Genomic DNA, 18,476 nt, shown 5'->3' with positions numbered 1-18,476 from the left:
GTGGGGCGCGAGCTCGGCAATGGTGGCCACGTCCACGGACACGCGGCGTCCTTTGAGGCATTCTACCGAGCACGTGGCGGGCGACGGTATGACCGACGTGGGGAGCCGATTTGGGCCGCTTCCGGGCTGAATCAGACCTTGGGCCAAAAACGAAGTTTGCTCACCTCGGACTGTTCTACATTTCTCATTTAAGGAGCCAAGTCATTAGAGCTCTGGATCAGCGGGTAATTAGGCTCCAAGTTAATAGTGTCGACGCATTGACGGCGATGAACAAAAGCCCCAAATTGAGGGTCAAAACGAAGTCCAACAAGTGCCATCTTTATACATGCTCATCTCCATCATGTACACTCCAACTTTTATCTTTGGACCAAGTTGAGTTGCTTAATGAATTTCAGAGAACGCGAGACGTCAATGCCGATGTCGATGAATTCTAGACTTAGAATATTTCTAAGTGCTGAAATCAGCAGCAAATTTGATCTTGTGACCTCGATTTGACTTACTTCCAAGATGATCTAGCTCTTAGTCCAAAAACAAAGTTTGTTCTACATGATATGGACTACAACTTTCATTTAAGGTCTAACCTCAAAACTGGTATAGAACCTGCTGTTCTACTTTGACCAAAGTAGGATCACGATGAAGCTTAAATTATCCTTTTTGATCCATTGGAGCATTTTCTTGGCATTTGCCCAACATGAACCTTTCATGACTTTTGTTGTAGAGTTCATCTAAAGTCATTTTGGCAAGGTTGCAAGATTTAGTTGACATCTCATGTTCTCATTCACTTAATAGTGCAATTCAAGCACTTCGCAAAGTCATTCCAATAAGGATATAACTTATCATTTCATGTGACTTTTTGATTCCAAACTTCATGAAACTTTTCGAGTGTCCAATATAGATGGGTATTGATGTGAGACACATGAAGATATCCCAATCACACCACCCAAGCATATATCTTGAAAAGGGGTCTATAGGCGAGCAAAAGGTGCAATATCCAAGTTTAGGTTGGGGCTCGTTTCTATAGGTTTGACCTTGACATCTTCATCATCACTTAATATACCATGTTTTAGCTCAAACCCATTGCTTAACTGGTGGCAAACACCTGGGGTGTTACACCATCGACCATCGTCAAGCTCCTCAACCATGGCTGCAAGAACAGAGCAGTCCTCTAATGTAAGTCTTTAGTTCTTCTTGTTCTTGCTTAATGCCTAATAGATCCAGATGCCTATTGGTTGCTTTGTGACAATGCGAGTTGATTAGTTAGTTAGTTAGTTTGTACCCTGACTAAGTACCTAGATGGCTGGTTTTTGTTTTGATGTCTTGTAGATGGGGGACACTAAAGAAACAGTGGCGCATCTGAATGTTCAAGTGAATGAGAGTGAAGTTGTAAATGGGGAGAATGGCAAGCAGGATGAGCAGTAGTAGTCCAAGGATGGAGAGGAAGTGGGAGATGAGGAAAGCAAGAAAAGGAAGCCCATGGTTCCAAGATCAGATGTTTGGGAACACTTCAGCAAGATCAAACTTGATAATGGGGAGGAGAGAGCCAAGTGCAAGTACTGCGGCAAGCAACTCCGCTGTGACACAAAGTTAAATGGTACGTCCTCCATGAAGGCTCATTTGAAAATCTGCAAGAAGAATCCTCACAAACCTGTAGTAGATAATCAAGGTACTTTACAACTACAACCTAGCCCTAGCAATAGTAGTGTTGGTACTCTATCTACTTGGAAATTTGATCCTGAGGAGTTAAGGAGGAGTTTTGTTGAGATGATAATAGAAGATGAGCAACCTTTTGTGTTATCTGAACGTTCTGGCCTTAGAAAGTTTATGTCAAAAGCATGCCCATGTTTTGTTTTGCCATCTAGAAGAACAATCACTAGAGCTTGTGTGAAAGTGTTTGATGATGAGAGAGAAAAACTTAGGAAATTTTTGAAAGACAACTGTGAAAGAGTTAGCCTAACAATAGACACATGGACGGCTAAGAACAGTCATAATTACATGTGTGTTACAACACATTTTATTGATAATGAGTGAAATTTGCACAAAAAGATTATTGGTTTTTTCTTGGTTAAGGGCCATAGGGGGGGAGGACATTGGAAAATCTTTAGAGAATTGCTTGGCTGACTGGGGAATTGAGAATGTTTTTACAATAGTAGTAGACAATACTAGTGCAAACAACACTGCAATTAAGTACATGCAGAGGGTCCTGAATGAATCAAAAGGCTGCGTTGCTGAAGGAGAGTACCTTCATATGAGGTGTTTGCACATATTATCAACCTGATAGTAGGTGATGGGCTGAAAGAATTTGATAAATCAATCGCTCATGTTCGGGCTGCTGTTAAGTATGTTAGGAGTGGACCATCTATGTTGGTAAAGTTCAAGAAATATGCCGAGTTAGCAAAGGTTCAGACCAAAGCATTTTCAACCTAGATGTCTGCACTAGGTGGAACTCAACTTACCTGATGCTACAAACTGCACAAGAGTATGAAAAGGCCTTTGAAAGGTATAGTGATGAAGACCCATACTATAGTCTAGAGTTAGAGAGTGAGAAAGCACCAGGAGTTCCAATCAAATCAGATTGGGAAAAGGCAAGGAAAATGGCTCAATTTCTTAAATACTTCGATGAGCTGACCCTCCGTGTCTCTGCCACAAGTCGCCCAACATCTCACACATACTTTCATGAGATTGCTGATGTTTTGGTTCTGCTGAGACAATGGTGTCACAGTGAAGATACATTATGTAAGGAAATGGGCTAGAAAATGTTAGTGAAGTATTACAAATATTAGGGAGAGAAGTATGGAGAAAGGCCGGAGGATAGAGAGAAGAGAGGAGAGAAAGACAAGGAGGATCAATTGCTTAACATTGTTATTTTTTTCTGTGTTGGTATTGATCCTCGGTTCAAACTTTCTAACTATGTCAAGATGGCAACTATGGTAATGTTTGGTGATGAAATAGGTCAGAAACTATGGGCAGCAGTTAACACTTATTTTCGTGCTTTGTTTGAGGAGTACAGAGAACTGTATGCTCCATCTCCAAGTGATAAGGTGCCTGCTGAAACTCAAGAGACACCAGAATTTTGTTCTGGATTGATGAGCTCCATAATTGCACAACAGATGAGCAATAAGGGGAGTGCCAATACCACTGTGAAGTCTGAACTAGACAAGTACCTTTCAGAAGATAATGAGGATCTTAGTAAAAGTTTTGACATTATGATATGGTGGAAGAACAATGCTACTAGATTTCCCATAATGTCTCGTATGGGCCGTGATCTTCTGGCAATTCCTATCTCAACAGTAGCCTCTGAGTCAGCCTTCAGTTCAGGTGGAAGAACACTTGATGATTTTAGGACATCACTCACACCAACAATAGTTGAGCGGCTCGTTTGTATAAATGATTGGCTTCGTGGAAACAACTACATCAGTGTTGAAGAGGACACAGAAGCATTGGCCAAGCTTGAGGAAGGTAATTTTTAATGCTAAGTCTAAGTTGTTATCATTTCTATTGTTTATCTTGATAGCTTACTGCAGTAACATGACTACACTGAGTACTAACTAAAACATAATCACTTATTGTAGAAATTGGTACCCTGGCCATTTCTAAGGATAGCACTACTGCTACTGCATCTTCATAATTGTAAGTTGGTTAGCTGAACGCCTGGACATATCCTGGTGGCACCATGGAGCATTGTTCTCTTGCTGTCGTTGATGCCTGTTGGCTGGAACCTGTTTTTTTTTCTATTGTTTATCAAAACTGATGGAGTACTGTGGTTTATTATCAAGAATGAACTGCAAATTTATAATATTTAATTTGAGCATTGAATTGTTAAGTTTGTAATAGTCTTGAGTGTTCAAATAATATACTGTGCTGTGCAAGTTTGTACTGTGCTGTGCTGTCAGTTCTAAATCATGTCTGATGTTTTCTTGCATCGGTTTATTTGGTTTGAACCGAAAAAACGAACTAAAAAACCGAATCAAAATTGGTCGGTTTTTAGAGTTTTAGCAAACCGATTAGGAGTCATTTTCTGAAAACCAAATTTTTGGAAAACCGAACAAACCGAATTGAACCGTTGCTTAAAACCGAACGGCCAGGCTGATAGAGCGTGCCGCGGCGCTGGGAGCGTGGTCGCGCATCGACCAAACGGAAGAAGGAGCCGAGCCCGGGACGGGGGCGCTCGTGGCCTCCCTTTCTCTCCTCCTGCCCGCGTGGGGACCGCTGGCTTGGCATGCATGCTCTGTTTCCCTGCCGTTGCCGCTCGGGTCTTTCCCGTTTGCATGCGCTTTGACTGGGCGCTCGTTACGGCTTGGAGACGCCGTTTGCATGCATGCCATGGCCAGGGAGCGCCTGCCTATTTCTAGCTTGCGCGGCCCGCGCCAGGAATAGGCAGGGAGGCATGCAGCCGGCAGCCTGTGCGTCGAGTAAATGGAGGCCTGCCCTGTTTGACTTTGGCGCGTGTGTAGCTGCCGTTCGACCGCGTCAAGAGAGAAAAGCCGAGCCGTTTCTACACGTTGGGAGCAGCGGGACCGACGTTGTCAGAGGGTCAGGGAGCCGGTCCTTGTGGCCAGGCGCTGGCCGGCTGGGGTAAAAGGGGTGGCCTCTTCCCTTCTTCCCCATCTAGCTGATTCCCCATTCTTACATGTGAAGCTAGGGTTCTTCCTCCTCTCCTCTCTCCCCCATGGTTTGAGCTGAAATTTCTAGGAGATTGAGAGCCTTATGTGGGTGTGCATAAGAGGTTGAAGATCCATCTCCTCCCCTTTCTCTCCCTTTCAAGCTTGGTGCTAATTTGAGTGAGGGATTGAGAGCCTAGTGTGTGCATTCGGGATTTGTATTTGGTGGCATTAGAAAATCTTTGTGATTGAAGATTTCTTGTTACTCTTGGTGATTGCCAACACCTAGACGCCTTGGTGGATTGTCTCCATTGTGAAGCCCGCTTGGTGATTGTGCGGCGCTCCGGAGAAGTGCTTTGTGAGGGGTGTTGTGCTTGCCCCGCGGGAGATCGCGAAGAACAACTCTAGTAGAGCGAGACGCAAAGGGCGACAAGTGGTCCGGCCGTGTCAAGTGTTAGAGCTTGTGGTAAGCACTCCATGTGGGAGAGTGTGACTTGCAGGTCACCACTAGCAAGAGGACCGGCGGCAACCTTGGAGCTTGTCTCAACGGGGACTAGCTTGTTGGCAAACAAGTGAACCTCGGGATAAAAATCATCGTGTCGGGTTCATAAACCCAGAGTTCCTCATGGATTGGCTTCCCATCAAAGGTTCGACCCGACAGACAACATTATGAATGACGAGCAACTCCTGGGCCGGCCCAAACACCTAAACGACAGGCTAGAAGGACGATCCAATCTCCGACCGGAAGGCCTCGCTAAGGAGGAACAATGCTCGCTTCTGACTCCGGCCCGCCTCTCCGACCGGAAGGCCTGGCCAAAGAGGAACAACGCTCGCTTTCGACTTCGGCCCACCTCTCCGACTAGAAGGCCTAGACAAACACCTCTTCCGACTCCGACCCGCGTCTCCAATCGGAGATACACCGAACCTCTGCTTACAGCTCTTCTCCGACTGGCACAGTCGGAGCCAACCGGGACCAACCGACCTGGGGCACCCGCTCGGTGAGGACCAGGAAACGGGTGGAGCAAGTAAGGTAGGACGATCAAAGTCAATAGCAATACCGAGGACCGTACCCTGCGGACCTGTAGGACGACACCAATAGGACATGTCAGAAGAGTGCCCTGCAACCCTCCAGGCATGTCAGAACGCAAGTAGTGTTGTGGGCGCCCGCAAACTCCCATACCAGAAGAAGATGACACAACTGCCCACATGCATCTGACATTAACAGTGTTATGGGAGCCTACAATCATCTTATACCCAATGACGTGGGTAACAAGACTTAACATACGTACTCTCTCTCTCTTTCACTTGTAAGGCCATCCCCTTCATCTATAAAAGGGGGTACGTTCTCTCCCAAAGAGGGGGATCAGTCAACAACTCGAACAACATACACAACAGGAGAACCACTAGGTTCAAACCTCGAGCACATGCTCAAACACTTAGCACATAGCGGAGCTCCCGTCACTCTCGGCCCTTCAGATCAGAGTCCGATTGGACCTCTTGTACCCCCATCTTTCTCCCTTTCGTTTGTAACCCCCACAGTAAACTTCAAGCACCTGGGCTCAGGAATAAAGTCACCGACTGACTCAAACTGAACGTAGGGCACGTTGCCTGAACCAGTATAAACCCTGTGTCATTGAGTGCTAGGCCACATCCGATCACAACGTACAGCAAAACTATAAATATTTACGTGTTGGTCACTTTCTGCACCGACACATCGTGTCAACCTTGTTCATCTTGTTGGTTTGCAATTCCCTTACACGAGCTTGTATTTACTTATTCATATATTATGCTTGTGTAGTTGCTCTTGTATTTAGTTAGCTTGTGTACCTTGCTAGTTACTTTCTTGCTTGTGTAGTATAGAAGTAGCTCCCTTGCGTAACTAATTTTGCTTGCGTAGCCTTGTTAGTTACTTTGCTTAGTTTGTGTAGTTAAGTAATTTGAGCTCTCTAATTTAGCTTATATAGCCTTGTTATTGAGCATTGCTAGTGAGCTTAAGAGCTTCGTGCTTTTGCTTACTAGATTGTGTAGGAGCTCCCCCATTACTTGAAGTACTAGATGCATAGGTTTGTATGACCTTGTTTTTAGAATTGGTTAGGTGAGCTCTAGCTAGCCTGGAACCTTTGTTACTTAATTAGGATCTTTTTATAAGGTGCTTGAGATCATAGATAGAGGGGTGTAGTCTTAGCTAGACCGTTAGTTTTAATTCCGCATTTTTCTCGGTTAGCTGGCTAATTTTAGAAAGGGCTATTCATCCCCCTATAGTCCGTTATCTCGACCCTACTGTAGGGTGTACGTGTGTGTGTTCACAGGCATAGAGGTGAGTTTACACACTGTTAGTATTTGCGTTGTACTGTATAATTCTCAAAACAAAAACCTTGCTATCAGTATTTGTTTTGAATTCTCGTTAACATAGGTGAGTATACGCAGTCAAAAGAGATGTTTATATCTAATAAACTATGGAAAAAGCACAACATCTTTGAATGCTAAGGCCAATTTAAACGGTGATCATATTTGGATCAGTTGATGAGATAAACGAGGAAACGTTCAAACCAATTTAAGGGACGCGGGCACAGGATCTGCTGTGTCGGCACGAACGTGGCGGCTACGGGCGTGCGGTGGGCTACAGACATAGACGCGGCGCACGGGGTGGCAGGGGGGTTGGGCGCGGAGTAGGCGGGCTCACCGGTGGGCTTCGGAATGGGCTTGCTGGTGGGCTTTTGTTTTTATATTTTTTAATTGATTTTCAGGGGCGGACACAGGAACCGCATAGGAAAAAAGCCATTAATTGCGACCTTTAGACCACGTCCGCCTCGGAAAATAAAAAGGCCCACCTGTAATAAGATTATTGTAGTAGCGAAACAAACTCCAAGGATCCAGAAATGCAAATTGGGACTTTGGGGACCTATCTGACACTTGAAGATAAGTTCAGGGACCTAAAGTGAATTTCATTTTTTAATTGTTCTGTCTATATTTTATATTTCCCTGTCGGTAGTTGCACCATTCGGAATATTCCCATTTCCAATAGTGGCGGTGTGGTTGTGACATGGAGGGTTTTGCACGAGCCTTAGAATCCTGAAATGTCCGGGACAAATTGCGGAACTTGCAACCTGTAATGCCACGAGCCCACGACCATATGGTGCCGGCTCCGGCATGAGAATTAGTTTTTTAAAAAATATTTCTTGTAGCAGCTGAAAATTAATTTTGGGGGGTTCAGGACACTTCCAAACCCACCCTATTAAGGTCCTATTTCTACAATCAGTTCTATAAGGGCACTTTCGAGAGCAATTCCCGAAAATATATTGGGGCCATCTTTAAAAAACCTAATTAGTATTGTGGGGTGTGAGTCCACCCAAAGAGACTCATGCTTTCATGCTAGCTTAAAAACAGTTCTCTAGAAAAGACTTTACTCATCCACTCCAAATATAAAAAAGAACTCTACAAACCTCATGCAAAACTGATGCGTTGAGTAAACACGTAGTTTGCATGACTTTCCAAAGGAAAAAAAAACATTGCAGCGTTCCATATATAATGGCCACAAGAGCACCATTTGCCCACCACTATTAAACAACCACTGCTTCCCTCTCAAGGGAGGCTCAACGAGACACTCTGCTCTGAACACTCTGCTCTTGTCACATATTTGTAGGAAACAAAAGAATGATGTTGGAAACTACAACTCAACTTTGATGAACTTTGGAAATAATTTTTATCTAGATTGCATTTATTGAGTTTTCATAGAAATACCCCATAATTTGGTATAATCAAGAATGAACTTTTGACCTGTGTGCAAAACGAACAGATTATTCCTTTCATCATGTTGGTTGTAAAATGTGTGCTCAAACAAATAGAATATGTAGGGGTAACCGCCATCCTAGTTAGAATTGGGCAATGTCTTGTTCACCCAGTTATATTAGGTACAATGAAGAGACTAATGGCATGAGGTACATCTCAAATAATGAAGTACTTGTTAGAGTTTGGCAAAAAGATAAATTGTGTATGCATTGGTCCCTTTGCAAATAATTTGTTTTTGTCAATTTTGTAGGAAATCCATTCTAAGGCACAACTGTCTACAAACTGTAAGGAAAAATTTAACCTTTCAGTTCCACATATCAAATATGCTCAGCCAAAGTCAGACAAATCAGAGTAAAAAATTACAAATATACGAGCTGTGTGGAGCTAATCTGCATAATGATTTAGATAAAACTTTGTCTTGGACAATGCCCGTGTGACTTCGCGATCTTCAACAGATCCTAAAAACATTGAGAGGGTTTACGAAGAAGCTTAGGGATGTCTTTAAGCATGGAGATCAATTAATTGAATATGGAACATCACTATGACTATATGTAATAGGGTTTAAATATCATTTTTCACATGCTTACAAACTTATCTGTTACTTTGTAGATGAATCGTAAATTGACTCCAAAAGAAGAACGAGATGGGAAAAAGCCTAAGAACCTTGAGCGACATCTTCAAGATTCTTGTTCAAAATTATTTTGTACTGTCCAAATGCTAGTGGCAGAACTAGATTTACAATATTGAAGGCCGTTATGGTATTTCCAACCTTGTCTCACGTTTCGCTTTTTGGGCATATTAGGAAGGATACATTATCTTTTGTTTGCTCCGAATTTAAGGCAATAGGAATTTAAATGGATTTGCAGACAACCAGAATTTAGATGGGGAGATTCGATAGGGACTAATGGATACCATAGAAGCTGTTGGTGGGATACTCTTTGTTGTTAAAATCAATTTTTGACTGTTGCAAGTCAACTTTAAGTGTCTACAGTCTGTATAAAATTCTGAAAACTTAGATGGCTTCAAGTGGTTATGGGTCGTCTGCGAGCTAGTTACGTGAGAACAAAGTGTATATATATTTTTTTTTGATGAAATTAATGCTCCAGCTCAAAGCTTATTTGCATGGGGTTTTCTTTTTATTGTGGGTATTATAACATGATGAAGCAGGATATTGGCATTGGGCAATAATGAATTCTAATCATGCGTTCAATGAATTTACAATTGTACATTCCCTTACTGTTACTAATGATCCACAACATATTGTTTTTTTTGTGACTACAGATAACAAAGGACTAGAAGAACGTTGAAAGAGTTTTTGGGTCTGATATCAACAATGACAGCTTACTAGCTATTCATGCATGTATGCTTTCTCTTTAATAAAGGTTTATCCACTATTCGATTTTCTATTTATTAGATTAGATAATTTTCGAGCTTAAAAGAAGGATGAGCATTTTTTGACATAGGAATCGATCTGTTGGTGAGAAACCTTGGATACAAGATCATCATTTTTGCGAGCTTAAAAGACGCATAGACATTTTCCAGTATTTGTCCCCGTTTAATAAGTAGTAGTAGTTTTTTTTTTCTTTTGAAAAGGAAGTAGTAGTAGTTAAAGGAGGTGGTTTGTGTACTCCCTGTTTGTGGTAACAGAAGCACGTAATGATGTGAGCTCCGATCCAATGTGCTGCGTATTTTGTATTTGACGGATATAACTGGACGTTTTGATGTCTTTCTGGTTAGCTTCATGCCATTTCTCCTCTTGTGAAATTTTTTGAGTGGTGCTCTCTGCGCTTGCCACGCGGTATGTCGTCTCTCTTCTTTATTTAATTTCTTGCATTTTGAGATCATTGTGTCCCCTGCAGTGAAGTTCCCAAGTCCCAACTGTCAAATGCAGTGGCATGATCCCCACCACGTTTTGATTGTTTTGAATCGATATAGTCCGTACCATTTTTACATGTACAACAAAAGACAATGAAATAAATAAAAATAAACAGTAAACATGATATTCAAACGGTTAATATGCATGATATCGATCAAGTGGACAAGCACGTCATAGGACATAAAATTTTTGGAAATGCTTTGATCCGAGCGTCAGACGCTTTTCCAGAGTATTGGAGGGACATGGGGCCAATCAACCTCCCTTCTACTCCCATCCAACTAACACCACCCCCGTTCTCTTATCCACTCAATTAATCATGATCTATCGGTTTGGCATGCTGGAATGGTTCCAATTTTTGTTGCTTGAAACATAAGAATCGCTGCCAAACCAAAATGCGTGTAGTGTTTCATTCCAGAAACGGTGAGAAAGAGTTCTCTTTTTTACACTATGAAGATGAATCCGCTCAATTCTAGTTTCGCACGAGAAACGGATCGATGCTTCCTTATTAGCCCGTTCTACCCCTGACCACCCTTTGCTTTCTCATGTTCCAGACAGCGGCGGATCTAGAAAATATTTTAGGGGGGACTGAATAACACTGCTGCTCGATCTTAAGTCTCAGCCCTCCCTACACTATAGAACTGTGCCTAAAAATTCATAGAAGCTATACAGTAATTTGCACTGCTTCGGTTTGGATAGGGGGGGCTTGAGCCCCCCGCCCCACTGCTGGATCCGCCCCTGGTTCCAGAGGTGGTGGCGTTCTATGAACTCCCATCCGCGGCCATGAAGGCACGTGGCAACCTCCTCTTCCGACACTGGCTTGGGCACAGAGAAGAGAGAGAGAGACAGAGCAACAATGACTGACGTTCCTTTTGACCATGTGTGTGGTAGAGGAGATGAGGAGATGAAACGTGAAGTTACGACTGTAAAATTGCTAGATGCACCATGTTAGACTACACATATGAGCACATCCAGTAAAATTTGCAAGGAACAAAAATTGGAGAAAAATATTCATTTTATAACAGTGGAAATTATATCGTCTCTAAACACATAGGTATATTTATCCTTTTAATTATTATCATTTTTTTAGAATCAGAATTCAACCTACAAGCCAAATAATTCACAAAGTGATTCTGATCCAACGAAGAAGCGTTTCTAATGAGAAACTAATTTTGAAACATTAGGAGAATCTGAAGCCCTACCAAATGGGCCCCTAAGGCTCTCCACAATGTTGTGCTTAAGTGGTGCCTAGAAAGGAGAGAGAATATTGGAGCACTGCTCTTGCCGTTGTGGGTAGCAGTTCCAACTTTGAGTGATGCCAGAAAAACGAGGAGCGGTGAATGTACATGCACCGGTTCCAACTCCTTAAACAACCATAAAGCTACTGTAGCAGATTCCAATGAGAGTAGGAGAGGAAGCGGATGTGAGGAAGACAATGAATACTTTATAGTACTTGTGGGTCCCACATAGCTAAATAGCACCGCTCCCCGTCTATTTGCACACGGTAACTTTCTTAGCTGATGCTTAGGGCCTCTTTGGTACCGCTCCGAGGTGCTTCGGCTCCCACACTGTTCATGCACTGTAGCGTGTCAGAACTGGAGCCGGAGGAGCTAGAAATTCGAGCTTCACCGGCTTCATGAACAGTCGCGCGCGCTACAGTGAGGGCGAAAAGGTGGAAAGAGAAAATCGGCTCCAATGTACAGCATTGCTACAGCGTGCACAGTGTCGTCAGGCGGAGCCGGAGCCACGGGAGCGGTACCAAAGAGGCCCTTAGTTTGCTGGGCATGGACCCATATATTTTCTGGCTTCACTGCCACATTGTGGAGGGCCTAATCTCTCCAGCAACACCACCTTCCACTCCACCATGACAGGCTGGCAGTCCTCTCTTCTGAACCAGATGGGGCGTGCTGTATTGGTGAACTCGGTACTCAGCAGCCAGCTGATCTATACGCCATGGCAGCCCTAGAAATCCCACCAGGCATCATCGATCAGGTGGACAGGAAGAGGCGATCCTTTCTTTGGTCTGGCTCAGGAACAACCACTGGCAGCAGGAGCATGGTTGCGTGGCAGCACGTTTGTGACACAACGGATATGGGCGGTCTCGGCCTAAGGACCTGGGGATCCAAAACACCTGCAGCCTGTTCGCTTGGTCGTAAACGGTTATGGATTATAAGCCAGAACAGTATTTTTCTCTCACACCAAACCATCCAGCAGTAATAATCCACGATCGTTTCAGCCAAAACGAACAGGCTGCTCTTTGTTGCTGAAGATGATACACAAGCTACACTCCAACAGTGCTTCGTCATGGGCAAGATGGGTACATCAAAATGCCTGCATGGGAGCCACTGGGACACTCTCAGATCCCTACTGCCACTGTACAGAGCCATCACAGCTATCAACTTGATGGACGGAACTACAACATCCTTCTGGCATGATGTCTGGGATGGCCATGACTCTCTTGCAGAAAGATTTCCGGAGCTCTTGAGCCACTGCAGAAACCAAGAGATCACTGTCAAGCAAGCTTATGAAGGTGAATTGAACCGATCCTTAACTGTCCGAAGCTCAACATACAAGCCACGGGGCAGCTGCTTTAGGTGGTGCAGATCATGGAGGAACATAACCTCACCGAAGGCAAAGATCAGCCCCCGATGCCCGATGACGAGAAGGAATGGTGAACTCGAAGCTGGAATGCTCTACCGGGCACTAAAGAGTGCTCACGGCTCTCCAGATGCCTGGGCAACTTTTGTTTGGCAGAACAAGGCTCCTCCGCGTGTCAAGTTTTTCGTGTGGTTGCTGTCACAGAATAGAATCCAGTGTAAAACGGCACTGAAACAAAGGGATAGTAGACAACACAATTTGTGAGATTTGTCAGGCTCTAGAAGAAACAGCGGCGCATATCATCTTCGGATGCCCAAATGCCAAACAGTTCTGGAATGTAATGCAGATTCAGACTTCAGACTGCAGAAGATTTCAAGCGATCAAGCAAATTTAGCCGACAAATAACATTCCAAGAAAATTCTTCAGCACTTTCTTGCTTCTGTGTTGTTGGCACATCTGGAAGAGCAGAAACAACACGGTCTTTAGATCAGACCGCACGAGCATCGCTGCTACCCTGGCTGCAAAACTGAAGGTCAATTGTGGGGTGTACGCCTGCCGCGCGACAAAAGAGACATCGTCACAGCATGGTGCTTAGCATTTTCTGCCGCAATGTAATCTTTAAGGAAATTTATGCTCTCAAACTGAAATATTTGTAACCTTTCAAGGCTATTAAAAGAGCTAACTAAATATATGGATCCAGGGGGGGATTCTCTCTCTTTAGTGCATGGCACGGGGTAGCACCTGATGAGCATGAGCGGACGTCACAATGTAGAGGCAGCACCTGGTGTGTTCGATCAAGCAACACCGAAAGGATTTCTTTCGTGTGCCCACAGCCCGTGTGAGGCCATATTGCTCTAGCGCTGCAACTGGCGCTGCTGTTCTCCCCTCCCAGCAAACAACACTGTCATCCATGACGCTGACATGGTCGTGCTCTCCGCACTGTGAGGCATGCCACCTTGGGTCATATGGATTAGGACAATTTTAACCCAGAAACTATAAGGTACTTTCTATACAAGCTACTCCGTAAATTACATAGACACTACATATAGAAATTATATTTCTCGTACTTCTTGACTTCTGCTTTGCCCAAGCAGCTAGTCTAACTGCATGGAACTGGTGTCCTTGGGTCTAAAAGCTTCACCCCAAAACCAAAACTGATCAAAAGACATTTTGGTCTAAAATGTACTCCAAAAACATGCGCAATCAAACTCCAAAGGAATTTTGCCAAATTACATTCGAAGCAATGATGATGAACTATTTCTTTTAATTTTCCTTGCAGAACACACAAAACTTATCAATTCCCCACTTTTTTTAACAAGATTATCTTGGTGAGAATAACATTTTGCAATGCAAGACACATACATATCTTAGTTTTAATAGAACTTTAGCCTTCCAAATTTGTCTCTTAAGACAAGCTAATTAAGCTCAGCACTACAAAGGTGCTTATACACAAATTTAACACAGAAATACCAGTTCCATTTAGCTTTGCCTCCGACATTAATCAGCGCACATGGAACAACCATGTCATGTAGTTTCCTTAACTGTATTTGAGCTCTTCTCCAGCCATTTTCAAAATGTGAGCACCAATTTTTTTGTTAGCAATCATATGAACAAGCAAATCAGGGAATTTATCCATCAGGGATAAAGATCCACACCGAACATGTCTCCAAAAGTCCATTTTCTTCTCATACCTATAACCATGACCCTACCTTTAAGATAGATATTTCTTACATTAACTATGTCAATCCACGCAGGGGAATTAGAAGATTTAGCTTTTAGTTAGCTGATGCACATCCACTTCACATATTTTCTTTTATTCACAATGTCTTGCCAAATGACATTGCTGTTCTCCAACTTCCACCATCATCTACAAAGAAGACTTTTGCTCATTAGATGGTATTTTCTTTTTCATCTTTCAGTGTTACCAGAAAACATCTTTGAGGCTTTTACACGTATGCCATTAAAAAAATTTATAATTACACATAAGCTATTAAAAAAATTGACCGCACATGAGTGCCATCGTTCTGAACTTCTTTGCTCTCCAAGCCATTCCGTCGATGTTCTGTTCGTTTTTCACCGTTACATGTGGGCCCAGTCAGTATAAATGTCCAAAATACCTTTCTCTCGTCAAGGTCTGGCGTAGACGCTTTCTCAATCTGCTCCGGCATCTCCTGGAGCCACGCAGCGTCCAGGTCCTGCTGAAGCACGCCAGGCTGCTGGGCTTCCGGATGGCTAACGAGGCCAGGTGGAGGGAGCTGCACGAGCCGGGCACGGGGACAGGGAGGAACGCCGGGAACGGGAAGAGGCCCAACGTCATCAAGCGCCACCTCGAGCCTTCCTTGAGCGAGCAGACAATGCTGATGCAGCGGGCCGCAAAGCACCGCAGCTCCAGGCCGCCGGGCTTCCCTGACGAGCGCTCCCACCAGCAGATGGCGGTGGCAGAGGCCGAGAGGGAGAAGGCTCTCTTGATGCGGCAGGCCGCGCCCTCAAAGCAGCACGGCCTCCACCACCTCGCCGCGCAGCACGCGGAGACAGAGCCGCCGCGCGTCCCGGAGGTGTGCGGGCACGAGCAGCTGCACCAGCACATGTCGGAGGCATCGCGGGAGGAGGCGATGGGGTCGGTGTAGGCCCCACCGGCAGCCGCGCCGCAGCGCTTCGATTCTACGGGGCAGCACGCTGGGACAGGGAAACCGCGCCATGCAGGAGATGCTGCTGCGGCAGAACACCGGGACAGGGCAGCACCTCGGTTCTGCTGGAAGCGATGATGCAGCTCGCCGGCACCACGGGCGAGCAGCAGCACCACCACCACCTTGTGGCGCAACACGCCGAGAATGAGCACGACATCACCCAGGAGATGATGCAGCTGCAGGAGTTGTTGGACATGGCAGAGCTCGCCAGAAACCAGCAGATAGTGAAGAATGACGTGATGACGGAGATGGGGCAGTGGGACGCGGCGGCGGGGGGCGCGAGGGAGCAGGACGTGATGATGATGATGCGGCAGTTCCCGACCAATACGTGGCATCACCATGACCCCGCCCCGTAGTATGCTGGGATGCGTGACGGGCCCAGGACCAGGAGATGCCGCAGCAGATGGAGGAAGCCTCCACGGCGGAGCTTGCCGAGACGACGGGCCACATGTCGCTGCAATTCGCCTGGGCGCAGCAGTACCACGACCCTGCGGCGGTGCACCACGCGTCGCCGTGGCACCATCAGATGGCTGAGGCGCACCAGCCGGCTGCCTGCGTCCTCGGCTCAGGTGGCGAGCGAGCAGGACATGCTGCTGCTGCTCCAGCAGCACTAGGTCGTGGCGGCGGAGTTGCTGTCCGCCGACGGCGCTCGTCAGTTCAACAACCTCGCCGCGCAATACGACGACACGGAGCTCACGCTGGGGTACGGCCACCCGGACATGCACCACCAGGTGGTCGCCGTGGGGCAGGTTGCCGGAGTGCAGGACATGAACGCGCGGCACGCTGCCGCGGCGGTGCACGCCGAGCGGGAGATGATGCAGCTGGCCGCGGGCGCGCAGCAGCAGCACCAGCAGCAGCAGCAGCAGCACACTCAGAAGGGCTCGACATCGCCCTTGGAAAAGGCCACCCGGACGGCGAAACCCAGGCGACGCTGCAGGAGTTGGCCGCCATAGTAGAGCTCGCGGACGAGCGGGCAATGATCAGGAAGCAGTGGGAGCAGGACGTGAGGACGATGATGACGCAGCAGGACCCGGACGCTGCGTGGCTCCGGGAGATGCTGGAGCAGATTGAGAAAGCGTCTACATCAGACCTTGACGAGGTATTTTAGATCTTTATACTGACCGGACCCACATATAACGGTGAAAAACGAACAGAACACCAGTGGAATGGCTTAGAGAGCAAAGAAGTTTAGAACAATGGCACTCGTGTGCGGTCAAATTTTTAATGATTTATATGTAATTAAAAACTTTTTTAATGGTATACACGTAAAAGCCTCAACATCTTTCTGGTATTGTCCTTCCTTTGGCAAGGAGGAGAGAAGATTTGACTTGCGTGGTATCCAAACATCAGAGGAGAGAAGTGGGAAGCGGTGATTTAAAGTTTTGTTCAGATGGGCCGCCCCGATGTCAGGTCTAGAGTAGGCCCATGGTCCACGAAGCCTTTGATGCGGTCCAATCCGATCCTCCCATCTGGGTAGCTTTGCACCGCCAAGGAGGCTCCCTGAACGAACACGCTTCAAAGTCCAGGCAGAAATCGCTTATGGCATCCCGAAAAATAAAACTAGAGCGCGCACGTTTAAAAGAACGTATAAATGCCATTGTCAGCACAACACAACAGTCTAATATAAAGATTAATGCATTCTTACAGCTTAGTTTCAAAGCCAGGTGCTCCAAATATGCACAGGCTGCAACAGAAAACATATGATGGCGAACGATCCTGACCGTCAAATGACACTAGCTAAACAGTACTGGTCATTCACAACTCAAGACACCACATACTGGAATTATTGTTGTCAGAGACCATGAAAGACAAGATCATCAGACATAATAATGGCAAAAAAAAAAAAAAAAGAATCATGAAACTCAAAGGTCAGAGGAAAAGCAATACATAGACTATTTTCTTGGGGCTTTAAGGTGCAACAAGTGCCATAGTTCGCTCAAGATGGGGTACAACCCAATCTTGAAGTGGAACAGAAGATGATATGATCTAAAATAAAATCATGTGATCAAGGTTCCTTAGCTGAAAACTTTGCAGTCAACAGAACTGACTAAGGTTACAGAGGCTGCTCCTCCTCAACACCATCCTACTTGTCTTTGCTTTCCTCTGCTTCCTGCTCATATCGACGTTTGAACTTTGCAATCTGACCGAGGCTTTGAGCCATTTGTCGCTTGGCCCTCATGTGGTACACTTTGCCAGTATGGTTCACCTTGGTCATCATGATATTGATCAGCCTACCACTCTGCGTCACATATGAAATCCATTGCATCTGAGGATGCAGTCCCTTCCTCATCCTTCAGACCTATTCAGAAGTAACCAGGAGAGCAAATGCATCAGTTAAATAACAATAACAATGGCATTTACTGATGCTGAACCTCTTTGTGAGTTATAAACTTTAATCACTCCAGACCAAATAGATGAACATCTAATATCCTGGAGAGATGTTAATCAAGGAGGCAATACAGACAATAGCCAGTGCTAATGTGCTATCCTCTAGAGAAGCTGTGCTGCCCACTGCTTACACCTCAAGGTAAGTATGGATCTTCAACCTGGAAGGGTGCCACATGCACAAGCTATCTTAGGTGGGTGCGGAAGAAACAGGACAAGGGTGATGAGATTATCGCAAAAAGGGTGATCTGAGTCAGGGGAACTGGTGGTTTCCCATTAGTTAGTAATCCCCTAGACCTAAGCTATAAATATTCACTTATTACATTATTTGCAATTACTCTTTCAAGAAATGTGAATTACCAGGTCCTACAAAAAGAAGGTAACAAAAATAAAGGTCGATAGAAACATGGTATCAGCAGTGACATGACATGGCCATTTTAGAGAAAAAAAACAAATGAATGTAATCATCAAAGCAATCACTACCACTCAGGAAGATAACTGTAAGCATAGATCCCAATGATGAGTTGCAGTAGAGACCATTAGTAT

General features: G+C 45.2%; 1 pseudogene; it reads right to left on the bottom strand.

The window, feature by feature from the left end:
- Nucleotides 1–15,519: 15,519 nt before the first annotated feature.
- Nucleotides 15,520–16,134, bottom strand: LOC136488602 (uncharacterized; annotated as a pseudogene).
- Nucleotides 16,135–18,476: the final 2,342 nt, after the last annotated feature.

Source organism: Miscanthus floridulus, chromosome 10 (assembly GCF_019320115.1).
Source record: "Miscanthus floridulus cultivar M001 chromosome 10, ASM1932011v1, whole genome shotgun sequence".
NCBI classification, from domain to species: Eukaryota; Viridiplantae; Streptophyta; class Magnoliopsida; order Poales; family Poaceae; genus Miscanthus; species Miscanthus floridulus.
This window is presented reverse-complemented; position numbering and strand designations above follow the sequence as displayed.